Genomic DNA, 17,644 nt, shown 5'->3' with positions numbered 1-17,644 from the left:
TTTGATATAATGGTATATAGCCTGGATATTTATTTACCTTCAAATTTAGGAATTTATACGCCTCATAGCAAGACGCTGTCCCGTTCGATTCTCAGCTAGAGCGTCTTCTGTGTGGAGGCATACGTGAATGGGGCATGTCTTCGTTGAAGGTTGTGCGTCAGGGCTGGTAACCCAGTACGTAAAAATCCACTACCAGTAATTAGCGGACCGGAGTTCCTCTGTGGCGACCCCTAACCGGGAAAAGCCGAAAGACACAAACATATTAGCTATGTTTTGCTATATATTTAATACTTTGACATAGGCTTGTTTAAGTGCATGCATTTTATTCCTTTGTCCACCAGATGGCAAGGTTTCTTTACTTACTTTCTGCAACACACATTGCTGTTTACAAACAATTTATTTTTTATTTATTTTAATATATTATATACATTTTTCTCCCTTTAAAACAATTTTATTCATCTAAATTATGTTAATGAATGAAAACAGATGACTTGAAGTTGCTGTTCACAGGAAAGGCAAGTGCAGTCTGATCACGCTGTGCTGCAAACAGTTATATAATCTGTTAGTTGTCTTAATGTTAGATTTTGCACTGAACAGGCTACATAAGCAGGGAAACCACAGTCTGCTGCTAATTTTTCTTGTTTTATGCCACACTGTAAAGATAATATTGGAATACACTATGAGGACTAGTGTTGGTGCTGGAGTTTTATTTTTTAGTTGATTACTGTTTTACTCCATAATATTTGGGTCTGTAAACTAGCTATACTATAGTTGATCTATATATTGATCTCATCTTGGTGAAGTTTTGGAAAACCGTGTCTATCCCATGAAAGTGATCACCTATGCTTGAGGATGAATTTAGTTCCAGCAATTTTACTCACCTTTTCTTGTTGATTTCATATCTACATCCGGAGCCCATTATTGTTAGACCAAGCAAGTGAAAGATCGGAAGGGTTGAGGACGTATGTATTTATTTTCCCAATGCCTTACTGTCAACAAAGTCTGGTTTAAGACATAATGAATAATGTGGGCACAGCATTAAGACTAAAGGCAAGGAAGTGAATTAAAAGTGGGTGTATTCGCACTGAGAAACTTCTGCATCTTGTGGACATAAACATGTAGATAAGATCCTGTATGCCCAAAGTTACCAGATAAGCATGAATCAAATTGTAGAGAGGGAGGGAGCCTGACTATATGATTTCTGGAGGGAAAAAAATCAAAATGGAACAGACTGACCTGAATTGTAGTTGCTCAAAATGAGTGAACTATGTCATGCCAATCTTAGACCTAGAGATATTGGAGATGAAAGGTCAGATCTTTTGTTTTATTTTTAATCTGCCCCATTAACAAGAAGGAACTGATTAATACTTTTGGCCTTTCAAGCCAAACTGCAGTTCAGCTTCCTATCTCCTTGTATTTCTGTGAATGGTGGCATTGCCCACCAGCTGCTTTTATATCACGATATTTTTAAAGACAGTCTCCCACAGAGGGTGTAGGATTGCTGCTTCTCTGAGACATAGACACATATACTAGGCATTCTATTTATTTAATTATTAGACAGGAAACAGGCTACCACTTAACCATCAAGGCTCTCAGGTAATTGTAAACACTTGTGCTTTGCCAGTCTGAAAAAGGCCATACAAAACATACAAAGGCTATAGTAATAGAAGTGGTAGCGCCTACAAAGTATAACTGAAGAAAGGAGGTGGGATACAGCCTACACAAATATGTAGTTCAGTAGACCTACTGAAGGGTACACACAATCAGTAAGTTAGATTGGAACTTTATCTTAAACTGTTAGATCTCCCCTACCTACTTTGAATAGTTGGTGACACTCTAGGGGGATCCAGTATGTGTCAGCATGGGATGAGATGCTAGTAGTCATGGCTGCTTTGCCAGGAAAGCTTGCACCTTTCATTCCAGGGCTTCCACATAATGGCTAAAACTGTTGCTGCTTCCAACGTGCTTTTTTTAGGTAGAGAACAGCTAATGGATCTCCCAACATAACAAAAACACATCAAGCAACATGCCACATAAAAACAGCTCTACTGAATGCCAGGAGTCTAAATAGCAAACTGCCTGATCTTGAGGCCCTGTTATATCTGGAGGACATGTTATTACATAAGCTTGTTTTACAAGTACAGAAAGCACTGCCTCCATTCCAGGATTTTGCACCTGCAATGCCTTTTGGCCTGATGGTAACTATGGTAGTGTATCCATATTTGTCAGAGACCTTCTAGGCAGACCCACAGGGATCTTGGAACAGAACTGATTGAGATCCAAATCACACTAAACAATCATAATTATCATATCATATCATGTTTCAGGACACCCTCTATGTTCCCTGAAAACCATATTAAGTTCCTAAATACACTGAATGAACTCCAAATAAACAGGAATTCCATTATCTTAGGAGACTACATACTCAATGATAAACTGGGATACCTAGACCTCGCCTATAGGTTATACCCAAAAATTCATTGAGTGTATAAACAAAAACTCCCTGGACCAAATTGTTAAGGAACCCACTAGAAAACAAAATATTTTGACCTGGTTCTTACCAACATGAGATTACTATCAGTCATCTCCCCTGGTTCTCCTCTCTCCAGTTAAAAACATTCACAAGCTGCTAATATTTTCCTTCAAAATCGTTGGATGTAAACATCCCAAACTTCAGAGACTTCAAACATACAAAGCTTCTATAATTCTGTTTTAAAAATTCAAAATTCAAGTTTAACTGGATTATCCAAGATACTGACACAGCAAGAAGTAATGCAAACAAACTCTCTGTGTAAGTAGACAAATGCACCATCTTGACAGTCTCTGCCACATCCAAACAAAATAAAAAGTTTAAAAGTAATCCAGCCTGGTGGCCCACATGTAGAAATACAATAAAAGAAAACTTCTTAAACTGTGCAGCAAAAAAAAAATGAAATCAAAGATGACATTAAAACGATGGAAAGAAATAAAAAAGCACTATCAAGAATATTCTGAAGGCATCCCATGAACTTAGACTAGCATCAGAAGCTAAAGACAGTTACAAAACTAAGGAAAAACAAACCCCCAACATTAATCAGAACTTAATCAAAACAGCACTACCTACTCAGATCCAGTAGAGATAGCCAACATACCAACAAACAAATTCACTGCAAATCCTCCTCCCCAAAAGCAAACATACCAACCCATCTCACAGAATCTCAAGTCTCCCATCATAACCAAACACCACCTGATAAAGGTACTCTCCAGAATGAAAAACACATCATCCACGGGGCCTGACAGTATACCCAGTTGCCTGATGAACAGTACAAAACATGCAGTAGTGGACCTATTCCTACAGGTAATCAACCAGAGCTTAGTCACTGGTTTTGCCCCTGAAATATGGCACATAGCTCTTGTGATGCCACTTCTCAAAGGTGGACCTAGCACTGACTCCAGAAACTATAGATACATTAGCATGACTAGTCTCATCTTCAAAGCCATGGAATGTAGCATAACTGACTTAATTAACTATGATGTCAAAAATCTTTTAAGGCTGACCCCCCAACAGTCCAGCATTATTAAGGGCAAATCCTTTCTAAAGAATCTGGTCAACGTCTTTGCGCTAGTGACACAAACCATGGACAGTGGACGTGCTGTCCATAAAACATACTTTAACCTGGCTACAGCTTTTGATACCATATCAAATGCTAACAAAATAAACAAGCTGAATGAGTTCCATACAAAGCAATCTCAGACCCCACCCTGAGAGGACTGCTGCATATCCGCAAGTCAAGCTCCACTCGAGTAACCCGCACACGAGACCTCAACCAGGTCTGTGACATCAAGAAGACTTGTTGGCAAATACTCCCCCTTTTATGGAATAGACTCCCTCTCTACATAAAACCAAGTACCTCAATAAACCTTTTTAAGCGAAACCTGGATAACTGGATGGGGAACAGAAAATACACCCCTGGTATTCCACCTATGTCCCTGGTGGACAGTGGCATAGGGTGCTGACTTGTTGGAACATGGGTTAAATTCTTGGCTAGGCTTGTAAGGGCCTCAGGGCCAATAGCCTAGTAACTTCCTATGATCCTATATTAGTCACTATATAGTTAGGTAGATAGCAAATTGGTTAAGTGATAGAATCCACGCAGTGAGGATGGCAGGTGCATCCTCAGTAAACATGAAAGTTAACAGTGGTGTTTCTCAGGGCTCAGTGCTGTTCAACATCTACTTCATAAGTCTCCAAATTACAAATGAGGATCTATGGCTAACGACATTTGCATACAACTGAAAACTTAGGGTCACCCTTAATTCCCTCTCTGATATGCAGAAGCTCCAACTGGAACTAACTCCTCCAAATGGAATGTCAACATTTGGTGCCCCAAAAATACTGGTTCAAAACTGAACGCTATGAAGTGCAATACTGTCACATTTTGCAAACAATCCCTTCATCCATCTTGTAGTATAGACTACGCCATGCTTCAAAATAAAGTGAGAGACGAGACTGAAACATGGATAGAAAATTCCCTTGCCTATGACCATCACATGAAGATAGTTACAGAAAAGTTAGGATGTCTTTGTTTATATGCATCCCCCAGTGAAATGAACAGTTGCAAGGCAATCAATGAGGTCGCTGCTATCTTGAACTGGCCCAGTGAGGTCGCTGCTATCTTAAACTGGTCCAGTGTTTTCAGTTTTTATCCCTACATTTGCATATAATATGATATAATACAATAGACAATTTACCCTAGGACTGCTCCTGTACTACTAGCTCCTAAATGCTTTATCCTATGCATGTGCCCCCCTCAGATTATCTATGGAACAATCCTAGTTATTCTCACTAGGAGTAATAAATAATTATCAGCCATGGGATGAGTAAGACCACTAACATCAAACTGGATAAGTTACATCAAAGAGCAAAAAGAACTTCTCTATATTTAAAATGACTTTCAAGGGCAGCTAGCCTAGTACTTACCTACAAACCTGTAACAACAGTAGTTAGGAAATATTTTTACCTGGTACAACAGATTGCAAAAGATAGTTCATCTAGCTCCAGGTTGTTTTTACCCTCTATATTCCACATTCATCAGACCTATTCTTGAATGCAATGGTCCTTTTGGGATGCATCTTCCTAGGCATATCAAGCAGCTGGAAAGATCCCAGAGGTTTCTTACAAAAGATATCACAGACTTAAAAAGACAAGATAAATTAGGAGAGTCTGGAAGCACTATCCCTTTATTCAGAGTCCTACAGACTCCTTTGGGATTATCTGTAGCTTGCCTTTCAGGCCACTGGGAACCCAGTAGTCCAAGACCTCTTATATATCCACAAATCAAATAGTCCCACTAACACTAAAACTAGGGATCTAAACCTGCTTCTCTGGAACAAATTTCCTCTCCAAATTAAGCAATGTGACACTTGTTTCCTTCTAAAAGGAGTTAAGACAACTGGATGGATATCCACATATTCTCTCCTGGTATGACTGGTCTGATGCTCCTTGAAAAAGGAGGCAAGCTCTAAAGGGGGGGGGGTACTGGCAAATGTAAATGGCCACATAGCCCAGTTGCCTTATATCTTCTACAATTCTTTGCTTTTAAATCTCCTCTATAATACCTGAATATGTAACACTAAAAATGGGCAAAGGGTAATCAAGTTTCAGTCTGGATTCAGAAATGGCAAAGGTATCTGGCCATTCATAACATCAGGCCTCTAAATAATCAAGTTCCAAAAGACCAGCTCTCTTCTTCAGATCAGTTCTTTTCTCCAGGGTACCACAGTTTAGCTTACATAGCCCCAAATGAAAAACAGCAAATCCAGTAAAAGGCAGCAGCACTTCAACATGCATAAAGTCTCAAATATTTCAAATAATGTAAACAAAATTTATTCTGCAAGGAAATGGGCAAACCTCTAGCACTTCAACAACAAATTTCTTCATTGGATAGCAAATGATCAATTTTATTATTATTATTTGCACTTTCTATATTGATGTAGGCTGGTTTAAGACTTTTTAGGTGAGAAGTTGGTAGTGAAGGAATTAAGAAGAAAATAGAAAGGGGAGTGAGGCAGGTGTCTGAGGTAATAAGGTGGAACGCAGAAAGAGAAGTACGAGTATTTAAGATTTTTGGGCGTAGAATAAAGAAAATCAAGATTGGATGAATATCATTATAAAGTTTGGAGAAAAGAAGTCATAAAACGTCTAAGGTACTCCCACTCCAGTTGTGCAGAGGCAGAACGTCTGTACTGTTGGCAGGCAGAGTTCAGGAATTGTTGCATGCTACTGACAGATCAGCTGGGGGGAACAGAATGAAGTGGCCAGTGGCCACTCTTCAATCCTGAGGGAGGGTTAGAAGGGAATAGATGCCACTGCAACCCAACCTCTAGTAGAGATCAGGAGTCTCACAGGCCACTTCTCTGCAGGGCAGCAATAACATCCAGTGCATGATGAGCAGATGCATGCACCAGTTGTGCCGATACCATTCTACTTACTGATGATCTAGTTATTGACCTTGACCAGCCACCACATGGATGATGGCTTCCAGTACCTGGCCCTCAGCTCCCACTATATTCCTCACTTCCTGGGCTGCAGACAATGTATACCATGAGACACAGACCTATCAAGAAGATAGGGGGCTCACCTAATGAAAGATTATTTCTAGGATTACCCGGAAAAGAGCAATTGGGTCATCCTGAGGATGAGCAGATAAAGAAACACGCCAGAGTTTAAGCAATGGTCAGGTGACGAGCTGAGGTATATAAAAACAATCCAAGCTAAACATAAGACAGCCAAATAATATGGCTAGTAAGCCATAAGCCCCCAAATGGCAGAGACTATGAACTTCACAGGATATGTGATGCAACAGTTAATGAACTCATTGTACCCAAAACCAGTTTACATGTGAGGAATATTATGAAGGACAACGATAAGTAGTTAAAGATAAGACAAATTCATTAAGAAAGATTTCTAAAAAAAGCAACAGCCATTGGATGGATTCAGAATGACTGACAAAAAAAACATTCCATGACACAAAAGTAACAATCTAACCTGAAACATGTTTAAAAGACAATGATGATCTGAAAAGCAAATAAATGTAAGTTTGCTTAGCAACAGTCTGTAGTTTCAGGATATTAAATAACAGAGAGTAAACTTCGAAGAGAAAATTTAGCTCACAAGGACTACCAGCATAAGCATAAATTCAATGTGTTGTGTTGTATACAGAGGCAACATCGGTGACATCAGCTATATGACAAAGTAATTAGTTAAGTATGTGTTGTGGAAGCAGCAGTTGGGCCCAACCACAGCTCCTAGGCTAGCAGTAGTATTGAAACTTAGCTATCTAAATCTACTTTCAAAAAGAAATTGACATTCACAGGACAACTCAGCCATAAAGAGCTTTAGACACTCCTGTAACATATGTAAAAATCATTGATATTTCAAACTTCTAGCCTGTGCCAGAGTCCTGAATAAATATCATGCAACCTGGCATCTTGTATCACTGCACAGCCTGAAATATATTCTGAAGAAGCTTAGCCATGTAGAATATCCCCATGTTAAGGCTCCTACCACCTTCTACAGCAAGACATTGTAGTTAAAAAGAATTCTGTAGCATTCTAAAGGATGGCAACTCAGCTTGCCGCAAAAATTCCAATATATCCACTTCTTCTACATATATTCTCTTGGAATGTCATCAAATGTGAAACACATACAAACAGTTTACCAGATATGAAGGATAAATGACCATAGCAATTCCAGTGGAACATCACACTGCATGTGCCTTCAAAAAGAAAAAAGGCAACCACCAAAGTTTAGGACAATCCATCACATTACCTCTTCTACTATAAACACTGAAATTGTAACAAGAGTATTTGTGCTTAAATGTGCAACTTTTTTCCCTTGCTTGCAGTGCCACAATATTTTCTAAACTTCAAATACATCTAATTAAAGCAAACAAACCATTCTAAATCTTGGATCCATACACCTAGAACCTATCATCAAGTAATCAAAGGACTAAAACTTTTACTAGCTCCTTCAAAGCCAGACTGCTTAAGTGTCACAAGGCTTAAGCCACATGCAAATGTCCCAATCAACTAATCCCACACCAGTCAGCAGTCATCTAAACTATATTTGTTTAGACAACTTTTGTGGGGGTTAAGAGAAGAATACCTATGCCACCAAGACGTTGACTGAATAAATCTTGGTCACATAACTCTATTCACTCTAACACATCTTCATTTGCACCTTCACTCAGAAATAAAACTCTGGTTTCATGCCTACTGCCATAATAGCTCTTTAGGCTATATATGGTAATTTATCAATAATAGGTGGCACTATAGTTAGGTATACTGATGTTCCACTTATAACAGTAAGCAGGGAAAGGGTGTCAGTCAGTTGTCTCTCTGGCACCAAGAGTCAGGATGTACCCACAATTCTTATATCCCTTCACTCCAGGTATAAGGGCATTTTTGTTTTCACTACAATGGTGAATGACCTTTCATTATCTACCCTGGACAAGATGTAGAGAGATGTGGTTGAGCTCAATATGCATGTGTACAGCACAGGTAAAGCATTTCTCTTGAGCAGTATCTTGTCATTTTCCATACAGATATCACAGTTCTCAACAAAAATAATTGATTTCAACAACTGGTGTCATTCCAGGAGGATCCAATGAGTGTCAGCATGACAGGTGATGGTTAACAGACTGGGCTACTGCTAAGGATTGGCTTCATCTCTCAACTGGGCTTCATCATTTTGGCTAAATTATCTTCTGTCCCCATAAGTTACTTTAACTAAAAAAAAACTAACAGAAAGGGAAACACTCACCCTTGTTTGGTGATTGAACCATGGACCTCACATATTCTATGTGGATGCCACTGCCATTGAACAAACACAGAGTCTCTGGACAGTCAGGTACCTGGTTTCACTCTGGCTGTTTCCGTTTTCAACTAACAATGGCAATTCTGGGCACAAAAGCATTCAATGCAGAACAAATGAATAATCTAGTGTTACATTACACTTAACAGAAAAGTACTCCCACATCCCATGTGGTTGTCACTGCCACTTGGCAAACAAAGAGTCTATACACAGTTACTTTAAATGTCTGGTTAGACTTGGAAGACATGTATCAGAATGCAGTTTAGGTTTACAGGCTCATAGGTTAGTTCTAGACAGTCAGTTTGAACATCCATACATAGCTTAGCCATGCTACTTAGGAAGTATCATTAGAAAGTTTACCTCTCTTCTTGATGAACACCAGACTACTAATCCTGGAGGTGAAAATGGGGGCTTACATGTACCAAGTGAGAGATTGCTGTGCTGAGACTATTCCCTTTTCTTTGCAGATATGATGATCTCACAGTTAGGATATGGCGGTGCAGACTTGGGCCTTACCACCCTCCAAAAAAAACTTTAAAGGAAAAAGATTAACAACTTTCACTTTTCTCATGTAGTTTTGCTGTTTTTTCTATAATTCCAGGGCTCACAATTACAGGTCTCAGAATTACAATAGGAATCCCTACAATTTACCATTACAAGCAGGTAAAAATGCAGTCACAGATACTGTCATTACGCTGGTGAATGGAAAGATTTCAACAAAAATATATGGGAAAATATTTATCTTCACTTTGTTGAAAAATATCCTAAGCAATATTGAAACACACAGCATAAAATACAGCAATAAATACAATGCTAAAATAATCAAATACACAACTACAATAGTTAACACCAGAAGGATGTACTTCATTCATGATACAAAATCATCAGTGTATGGCTAGTAGAAGATGTAGAAAATGTCATAAATTTAACATTATGATGTGCTTGATATAGTAAACATGGTTAAATATAACTGCATAGAGTAGTATGCCTTATTAGAAACATTTACTTACTGTGTGCTGTATATAAATCTATTTTCTTTCCTGTAATGACACCTTCATCAACTGTAGGTTATATTCACTGAGAAAGTGTTTCTCCATATTGTAAAATGCCTCATTCGAAACATTTACTTATTGTGCATTGTATATAAATTTGCCTTTTCTGTAAGGACACCTCCATCTACTGTAAGTCATATTCACTGAGAAACAGTGCCTCCTGTCCTGTAATCCTTACAGAAGACAAGTATTTTAACCCCTAAGCAATACACTGTTACCAATGGGTATACACACACACACACACACACACACACACACACACACACACACTTTGCTATACTGCTTCACAGAGCATTTAACTAGGACAGAGCAAAAGGAGTGGCTGCCCTAGCAGCAGCTGTTGGGGGCATAATTGGCAGGTGCTAATACCACAAGAGTATGCACTGCCAGTCTTCAGTATATGGTCTTCAAATTTGAAAATACTTTTTTTTTTGCTCCTGAGTTGAGAGGGTAACAGTTTGGAGAAATGTATGGTTCATCAAATGACCCAACATGAAGCAGTGTTTTGTAAAGTGATTTTAAACTTGGTATGTTACTCTTAATGTTGTTTCATCATCCCCTGGTTGTAATTTAAAGAACTTCTTCTTTGGGATCAGCTTTGGCTGCAATTTTCAATGCCAAACAAGTTGTTAATTTAAAGTAGATTATCTGTCCCTGCATAATCCTCTGGAAGATATTGGTGTTTAAGATTTACTAACTTTCCTTTTTTTTCCAAAAACATTTTTATTAAATTTTGTTAATAAACATGGACATAAAAAGGGCAGGATCCACGAAGCCTCCGTGTAAGAGTTACAAGGCTTACACGGAAGCTGCAGTTAAACGGTGTGACGTCAGCATGTCATGCATATGCATGAGGGCATGCTAAATCACACCTAAGGCTAACACGGTCCGTGGAAGACAGTAGGGGGCGTGTCCGTAGGCCGAGCCCTGCAAACGGACACGCCCCCAGAAGAGTAAAAGTCCCGAAAGTAAACCCCCACGACAGAGTCCGTGTAAATGTGCATAAACACAACACAACACATGCCCCCACAGACTACGAACATAAAATGTAGAAATGAACATATTATATATTTTTTTTTTAAATTGTAAAGATGTTTGCCCGTGAGTGCGCTCGTTTGCACGGGCGTGCCCGTAGCTTAGCCACAGTTAGCAGTCAGTGGAAAAGCATATAAGAACTAAATATGCAAAGTAAGCCAAAAAGCAATAGCGTAGCGGTAGAGACATCGGCTGAAGAGCGGGCAGTCATGGTTCGAGCCCCCACAACATCAATTTTTATTTTTAGTGAAATAAGCACGAAACAAGTCCCTGACATATATGTACACATATAAAATTATATTTTATGTAAAATGTAATGAAATGGGCCATGTATTTTGAAGAAATGTGAGATAATAAAAAAAAAAATGTCAGATGTGCCTATAACTGAGCTACAGTCTAACAAGTTGAGTACATCTGCCTGTAGGTGAGCAGTGTTTTAACAGATGTAAAATGAGTGCCCGGAGTTGAGCAGCGTTTTAACACGCTGAAACTGTGTGCCCGTAGCTGAGCTGAGCGTAATATGCATGCTGACAGCCAAATGACGTGTAAACCAGTGTAACCCGTTTGCGCAGAGCAGCGCGCCGCGCCAACAAACTAACCGATGGGCAATGTTGAGCAAGCTGTATCAAAACTGCCTTTACACAGACACACCTCCTAGCCTGTGTAGACAGACATAAAATATAATTAGTAATGGCCAGGTTCGAACCCAGGATACCATGCACCATAGTCAAAGTACTGAACCACTAAGCCATGACAGTTACACTTAGAAATGCAGTAATAGCATATATATAGGAATGAATAGAAAGAGGAGCATGACAAAGCAGGTTTTGTGAAGCTGATACAATTTCAAAATGGCCAATCACAGATAAGTGCGGGAAAAATGGCATATATAGGCCCCATAGGTGGGAATACGCAGCATAACCGATTGTAGAACCGACTTGCAGCCAGGATGTCAGGTGTAGGTGAGGGCAGTTGCTTCCGAGCACAGAGGTGGGGCGTTGAGGAGTCCAAATATATGGTTTGGCTCCTTGTCCACAATCATGAGGCCCAACTCATGCAGGGCCAGGTCCTGTGGGGAGCATAAAGGGCTGAGGCATGGGACCAGTTGGCTCATGATCTCACCAGTGCCACAGGGATACCAAGGACTGGTGAGCAGGTCAGTCACCACCATGTGGACCTGAAGAGACAGAAGCAGAACCAACTGAACCGTTGGATCCAGGAGGCCCAGCAAATGCCCAACGCCCCACTACTGAGTAAGTTGCATGTAATTATTTATGTAAGAAATTAACCTAGCTGATATTATGGATATGTGTATTCCAATATTACTTTATTTATATTACAGCTGCAGGTGTCCGTTCTGCGAACCGTCGAGCCTATGGCGATAGGCTGGCATGGTTGCACCACCAGGCAGGTCAGTAATTCTCTCCCTGTAACTGTAAATAAATATACAAGTATGACAGTTAGCAAAAGAGTGCAGTGTAGTCACTAATTAATAAAATGTGCAAGTAACAGTGTAAGAGGGTTTGCAAGTATTGCTTGATTACAAAAGTGTGATGCAGCCTGTAATCCAAACATAAAAATTAAACAAGTCTGAAATAAAGATGTCCCACCTGTAATATAATAGTACATAACCTACAGCAGGCTGAAAAGTACAGCTGCAGAAGCTGAGTAAAACACATGTGTGAAATATATCCTTGTTGAAATACAGAAACATGAAAGAAGTGAGAATGTTGGAAAGGATTGTTATAACTACAGGTAAAACATGTCAATAAAGCCTAGAATTAAGTACCATCCTGAATTGTAAAAATAAAACAAGTGAGAGAGTGTGAGAAAGAAAGAGTTATGAATCCACCAATAAAGTAGTAATAACTCCTGAATGAAGTATACTGCAGTCAGTGCAGAATGAAATGAATGTGACAGGCAGAACCAAACAGTAACATGTGCTGAAAATGGTACCGCAGCTGGAATGTGTCCCCCAAAATCTGGATATGTTGCTCTCAGTCTGCAATATGCACATAGTATGGTTGTCTGAAGTACCAAACATCCACAGTTGTCTATAGCTATATAAAGCAAATGTAGCAGGATGATGTAGCTGAACAGAGCCAGATATGAATGTGTATGAATAAAAATGAAAATGTATATTGATGTAGCAGTAACATTCCTATCACCAACCTGAAGTAGTTATCACATAGGAAACTGTAGGCAGAACTGTAGTGTGTATATATCTGCAGCTATTAGAAATGTACAGCATATGTATTGGTATTTGAAGTTGTTAATTAAATTTTCTTCACCCTACCCTATAACCACATATAATCCATTCCACGTGAAATTGGTATGTGCAATCACAATTAACACCCCTGGACATTTGTCCTGTTGGTTCATACATATTTGCATGCACGTTGATGCATCTGCCCTGTTCATACATCCAAACCTGATGGCCTGTTGCCATCAATCAACCCTGCATGTTGTTGGATTGTGTATTGCTGTTCAAATTATGCATGTGTTATGCTTGCTGTTCAATGGTTTGAATATATGGGTGTTTGGTTAATGGGAATACTAATGCATGCTGTTACAACTAATTGTGAATGGTATTGTATGTTACTAACTCAAACTGTCATAACATAATGCAAAATATAGGACTACAGGGAAGGCTGGTTCCAGAGGACCCACCTCTCCCTCCTCAGCTGGCGAGTGCACCTGGCAGTAGTGCTCAGGCCGGACCCTCCTCCGGTGGCCCTGTGCCACCTGCAGGTGGAAGCACTGCAGGGGATGGGGCTCGTCCCCCCTCTGCAAGTGCGGCCGGAGGAGAGCATCCACTCACCCTCCATAATGTCCGGACTGTGGTACGTAGGGAGATCCGGGACACTGTTCTTGGGCCCCTACGCCAGCTTGAGGCACGGATGGCACAACTAACGGGCGTGCCTGCTGCCCGGTCTACACAGCCCCCAGCACAGCCCCATCCTGGGCAGTGAAGGCACAGTGGCAACTGCCCATGGGTGGGGATCTCAGTTCCACTGTTGCCATCTGTGGGCTCATGGGCTCGAGATATCCAAACATCCATCCCCGTCAATTGTGTAACCCCCCCCACATGTGTCATACACCGCCCCTGTATGCGTCTTGTTTGTCTTGTCTGTTAACCTACCCAACCTACCTCCCCAGCTATACCGACTTCCTGTACCTGACATACCACTTTCACCTGAAAAAAAAAAAAAGGGCACTCTGTACCCACAAAAAAATTATGCCCCATACATAGCTGCCCATTTTGCACACATGTCTGCTGGACATGGAAACTGTCAATTACAATTGGCTGTACAACAAGTATTATTGTTGTCCTTGCACCTCTCTCTGGGGTGGAAGGTTTCAAATGTCACACCAAATTACAAACATATCCACAGCTGTTGCTGATGAAGAAATGGGCAGCTATGGGCCTTACCTACATCCCTCCTGCAAAACCCGAGCTTGTTTCCCTACTGTCTTACCCTCTTTGTGACCCCTTTTTCACCACTTTCCTGTCTCCCCATTTTCATTTCTTTCAAAGAAATTAGTGCGGGTGTGAGCAAGAGTAAGCACTTTTAAGCAGTTGTAAGCGGGTGTGCACGGAGCTGAATGCCAGTGCGCATGTGTGAGCTCCGCGCAAACCAGCGCTAACCCGGTTACAACTGCTTAAAAGTGCCTTAGTCACTCTGAATGACAAGGCCTGTAGTCTGCTCAAAAGCAAAATAAAATCCCACTGTCAGTCCCGAACCCAGGACCTTGGAAACAGTAGTCTGCATGACTTACCACTAAGCCATGACTGCTATATAAGAACATCGTGCTACAATAAATATATCATGCAATAGTAGGAACAAATGTAAAGGGAATATAGGATGTGTAGGACACAAATCATGTCATGTATATTTACTGTCAAATGTAGTGGATTACTATAATAGTAGTGTGTGAACAGAAACAGCCATTCTACTTGGTAGCTAGTAAGTAATACTGTCACTGTAGCACCTTGCAAGCCACACACATACTCACAGCAGGATAATCACTGCCCATACCCCATAACCTCTTACAGCAACACATCCGGACGAAGTAATAAAAAATTTGGAGCAAAGGCCCAAAAATAGGGACACATTTCAAATATTGCTCCAACAAACTTAGACAGTTGAGAGAGTAACAGGTTTTGCATTATGTTGGATGTTTGGAAGGTATGAAGTCTGAAACTGAAATGTTTGTCACTATAGTCTGACTTGAGCCCTGAGTGATTTGCCAGAAAAAGCTGTTTATGAGATATGGACATCCTGCAAATATCTGTACACTTGAGAGGTCTGACACTGCCATATTTGAATAGTTAAGAGCCTAGACATAGCAGGGATGCCCCACAGACTCCCTGTGAAATGTACAAACAGTAGGCAGAAAGGTGTTACAACACATGCAATGGTAACTATGAAGTACTGAAAGTATGCACCACTTGCACGTCGGAAATAGTGTAGTAATACATATGCTCATGCTAACCCACAGTCACAACTGCAGAATACCAGACAATTTAATGGGTGTACCCAACTGATATGTACCATTCCATGAGGCAAATAAAAGATGCACCTGAAAGTCTCTGGGGCCTACTCAGCAGCATACTCAAATACCCTAATAGATGTCAAGGCCCACACCATGGCTAGACCACACTGCATGCAGTAACACCCTAGCAGATATAGCAAGCATTCCAAGGTGTGAATGTACATGGAAAATAGGAAAGCCATAGCAACATGCTACAGTCAAGACACCTAGCAGGCAAACAAGTAGTGAATGTAAAGGGCAAATATTGAAGCCATAGCAACAAAGTGCAAGAGCCACTGCTATATACCAGTTACACCACATGTCCCACAGGAAAGCACACACACCCACATTAACAGTAGTAGTAGTCTTAGGTGTCAGTGTACATACACACTTAGTACAGGAAACTGGAGAAATGAATGGAGAAATGTTAATCTACAACACAGCCGGAAATATGAGAGAGATACTAACCTTTACACTCACAGAACAGTGTCCACAGCATACCAGCATGGTCCCTGCCCTTAAACTCTGAAAGGGCTACGCCTATCTCACATACCTTTTTATAGCACTGTCCGGAAATCACAGTGAGAACTGCAATCAGTACACAACTGGCTGCATGCAATTAGCAAATGCTGGCTAACAACTGGTGCAGAGGCCATCACATGGACATATGCAGATACCTACAAAAGCATGCTGTACTCCCAGTCCACACATGCAATACTTTCACTGCACCCTCTGGAGGTAGGGAGAGAGAGAGAGAGAGAGAGAAAAAAAACATACACAAACAAAAACACTCAACAAAACCTACTAGAAAGCTGACATCTGTCAACCGGAGCAGCAGCAGGACACCAATCCAAAAGGCAACACAAGCAGCTGTGAAACACAGGTAATATAAGTAATACTTTAAAATTCTACATACTGTGAACCCTCCATATGTGTCATTGGTCTGTATCTATATGTATATGAAGATGTGCATAGGGCAGGGGACATACAGCAACTATCAGTGAAGGCTGTACATGCATATGTATTTGAGGGCATCTATGTGCACATATCAATGTAGTTTGAATGTAGGTTGTAGTGCAATGTACAAAGTAGGTTTCACAGTTATGTATGTTCAGCAGTATGTTAGTGGGTGTATACAGTTTTGTAAACAACCATGTTGATATACCTATCATATGGATATATATGTATGTATATGTATGTATGTATATATATATATATATATATATATATATATATATTTATATATATATATAGATATACACATAGATAAAGAGGCTTGTAGGAATACATAGACAGATGTAGATAGATAGAATATGTACAAACATATACATGTAATACACACATACAGATATAGATATATGTAGATACATATACATAGACAGACAGATCTGACTATCTACAGATATGCCTGTATATGACTATCTCACACTCCCCCTGTCCCACCCCCTCTGTCACACCCCCCCCCCAATCCATATCTATAGCAATATATGTACATCGATATATATATATGTGTATATGTATACAGATATATATATATATATATATAGAGAGAGAGAGAGAGAGACATATTATATATATATATATATATATATATATATATATATATATATATATATATATAGAGAGAGAGAGAGAGGGATGTAAATATATTCTGAGTGAGGCACATGTGTACAGATGTACTGCAACAGGTGCCTGGTGACAAAGGCATGGAGTGAACACCAGTGTCAAAACTGGAGTACCATACCCCATTTCAAATCACCTACACCAGTAACCACCAGATATGTGATTGGCTGCCCACCACTGCATGTGTCAGGGGTGAACAGGGTCATAAATGTGTACAATAGTCCCCCCAATGATAGTCACAGTGGCGCACTATTCCTGGAATACCTGTACATAGTATGTGTCAGCAGACATGGTGTGTCAGCTATGGACATGTAGGTCAGTGTACCCCTCCACACCACACAATGGCTGCCACGGTATGTACCTCACATGACAGCTACAGATATGGAGAAGGACACAGTGACATGTACGACACTGTGACAATGCACTCAAACACATTACCAATGCACAGTGACTGACAACACCACAGAGTGCACACATACTACCCACATAGAGGTTACCACTCCTGGATTTACATACTTAAGTCACACCCATGACAGATGTCCAA

The 17,644-nt window shown here is 40.2% G+C and overlaps 1 protein-coding gene across 4 annotated transcripts in view; it reads right to left on the bottom strand.

The window, feature by feature from the left end:
• EFCAB5 (EF-hand calcium binding domain 5) overlaps window positions 1-17,644 on the bottom strand; it is a 1,692,224-nt gene that overhangs the window by 1,486,511 nt on the left and 188,069 nt on the right. For all 4 annotated transcript variants that reach the window (XM_044054470.1, XM_044054473.1, XM_044054471.1 and 1 more), the window contains exon 2: window positions 9,215-9,386. The gene's annotated coding sequence lies outside the window, so the exon portion shown is untranslated. The remainder of the gene's footprint in view (window positions 1-9,214; window positions 9,387-17,644) is intronic.

Source organism: Protopterus annectens, chromosome 13.part0, assembly GCF_019279795.1.
Source record: "Protopterus annectens isolate FY-2018-M chromosome 13.part0, PAN1.0, whole genome shotgun sequence".
Classification (NCBI taxonomy): Eukaryota; Metazoa; Chordata; order Ceratodontiformes; family Protopteridae; genus Protopterus; species Protopterus annectens.
The sequence above is the reverse complement of the archived record's forward strand: the minus strand, read 5'-3'. Positions and strand labels throughout refer to the sequence as shown.